We start from the raw sequence: 3055 nt of genomic DNA, 5'->3' as shown, positions 1-3055 counted from the left end.
ACCTCTTCATAATTTGGACAGTGTTAAATGCCACTGTATCACTAGGAAAAATATCAACCATTATGCTGTGGCTAGATCTGAGAGTAACCATGTCCTTTATTTTGTATAATCTTAAAAAATAAGTATTTTTTCAGTATTTCTCTTTAAAGTATAGTCCTTCTGTTTCTTGCTTTTTTTTTTTTTTTTTGTTTTTTTGCTACGCATTCAGCTGCAGCTTACACTTTTACAGGGGGTGAGAAGAGAATGAAATTGCATAAATTATTTTATATTAACATTACTGGCCATCAGCATTTATTTAAAATTACCCAGTTGTAATTACCTAGTTGCTGTACACAGCCTGTACCTGTGCCCCTCAGCTGCCCCCTGGCCAGTTGCCGCTCTCCTCTGGATGCATCTAGCAGGGCAGAGGGGTGCCACAGAGTAAAGGGGAAGGAGAAACTCAAGAGGAGGCTTGGGAAGCACACTGCTGTGGATTTTCCATTCTTATGTCTTGTTCAGTAACCCTTCAGCTTATGTATATATGTGTTTACTTTAAATTCTACTCTCAAATGAAGGAAATTTGGGAATAGCCAGCATGAGGAAAGAATGAGGGATGAGCATTGCTGAGACCAAGAGCCAATGTGACACCAGATTCTTGGTGCAAGCCTCTGGGATGTTACTTGCGCAGAGACTGAAGAGTTGCTGGGCCTTCCCTACCAGGGATCTTTCCAAGAAAGAGCAGCACCCAGCCTATGCGGATCTGATATAGGCAGTTTTCTTCTCTGCCACCTAGCATCTTATTTAGGGTGCCTTGGAGCACAGGCACAGAGCCCCTGGGCTGACAGAAGTGCCTTGCGGAGTCAATGTAGTAAGCTGATGTAGTTCAGAAAACCCCTCAGATTGCTCAACTTTCTCGATTCCCAAAGCAGCTGTCATGAAAAAAAAAATGAGAAAAAGAAAAAGGACAGCACTAGGATCAGCCGGGTTACTTACTGTTCTCTTTGAGAACATCTATCTGATACAGCTGAAAATCTGTCTCTTCTTTTCTTAATCCTGTCTGCCCTCTTTTTTGTAATTCATTGTCAGGGAATCAAAATGCCGTGCAGAATATTCAGCAGCTAATAGGTGGAAGGATCAGCAAAATAAAATAACTAGGATCAGTATGAGCAAGCTAACCTTATTCTGTGAGGAGACATATGAGTAGATGTATTAGTAGACAAAATAATGTTTGGCTTTAGATTAGGTGTACTGCACTGAACTTACTGCAATCATTTAGGCGGAAAACAATACAGAATTATTAAAAACAGAGCAGTGGCAGGAAGAAAACTTTGTTTCTCTGCATGGCAAACTGGAGAGAAAGTTTGAATGTACCTTCCTATATAGAATTTTCTTTCCATGCCTAGAAAAATATACAAATGAAAATGTTCATAGCAAATACAGTAAAAAAAGGGGTGGGGAGAGGACTACTATGCTGGTCCCCCAGAATGCCAGTGGGTACCAGTGGGTATCAATCCATAAAAACTGCTTTTTCAAAGAGAATCATAAATTAATCAGATAATTCTACTAGATACCCATCATTCTCATTTAATATAATACACCCCTCAAGTTGTCCTGGCTAAAAAATGGGAGCCAGACACAGAAAAAAAATGATTTACTATGTAACAGAATACCCTAGAAACTATTCTAGGAGGTAAATTAAAAAGGTAATGAATCTCTTGAAACAAATCTATATTTCAACAATTAAAGAATTTTTAATATGATTTTGATATGATATGATTTAATATGATATGGAGAAAAAGAGAACTGCTTTTCACACGGTTAGAAAGCTCTAGTTCTTTTGGCCTAGAAAGGCTGTTTATTTTCCAAAATGCAGTTCAGTGAGACAAACGTGCTCTTTCATAAAAAAAGGACATTGCCACAGATGATTACAAAACCAATCTGACACTACTAGACTGTTTTTCCCTTATAATATAGAAGAACACACTTCTTTTTTTCTTTTTTTCAGAGAAAGCAGCATAGCAGAGAGAGCATAAAGACAGATATGAGCAGACTGAGAGGCTTTGGCACAGGGTCTATCCCAGGGTGGGAACGGGCATCCAAACTCATCAGTGTGCCACAGGAAGGTAGAAAGTGAAAACTTGTAGCTTCTAACTTGAGAAATGAAGGTCAAGAGTAAGCTTTGCAGAAGAGTTTAATCGGAAAAGTTCCCCTGCAGCAATGCAATGTAGAAATACCAATATTTGGCCCAAAGACTGGATGTAGTTAAGTCGTATGTGTGGTGGCTCATCTACATTTGGCCTTCTGAATTAGTCAAAATGGAATACTATGGTATAAAGGCTTTATTTTTTCCTGTCTCTTAAATAGCTTGAGATGTCTAGGCAGCAATGCACACAGAGACACAATGGTTGCCCAGTAGGAGACCTCCAGCCAGTTCTCAAAAACAAGTTAAGAAGTCAGGACTTGGTAAGACTTATGGTTTACTTTGGGAATGGGATTTTAAATCTTCTAAATGACCACACTGCTTCCAAATGTTCAACTCAAACCTAGTTCCATGAAGGAAACTTGAGTGAGCAAAATGCCATTCAGTTTGATTGCATAGGTGTATAACGATTCCCACTTTGTACAGGGTTGAGGCTACCTAATTTACTGGGGCAAGTGCTGCACATCTGATTATTCACCTTGTACTTAGAGCTTACGGATCTGAAGCCAAGTACAACATTTTGAGGTCAGAGCTGTTGAATCTGATATGCAGAACTTAGTGACAGATAAAATCTATAAAGACACTGCAAAGCAAGTTAATTTGGCAAAGATACAAAATGGTTTTAGAAACAATCTGCAGAAATTGAGTTTTCAGATTACTGCAAAGAAGCTTCAGAGGGAACCCAGTAGGTTATTTTTATCTGAAATTTTATTTCCATGCTCAAAGCTAGGAGGATCGATATACTGGAAGAGGAGACACAAAAGTGAACTTTGAGGAAGCAAAGGTAGACTCCCTCTAAACCAAAGTAAAACAGCTTGAACAGAGAGCTGATAGTCAGTTGTCTTCCTGCTGGGGAAAAGATAAACACTACCCATG

This window comes from Tinamus guttatus, unplaced genomic scaffold, assembly GCF_059628265.1.
Source record: "Tinamus guttatus ecotype Peru unplaced genomic scaffold, ASM5962826v1 Tinamus_guttatus_pri_ptg000208l, whole genome shotgun sequence".
In the NCBI taxonomy this organism is placed as follows: Eukaryota; Metazoa; Chordata; class Aves; order Tinamiformes; family Tinamidae; genus Tinamus; species Tinamus guttatus.
The sequence above is the reverse complement of the archived record's forward strand: the minus strand, read 5'-3'. Positions refer to the sequence as shown.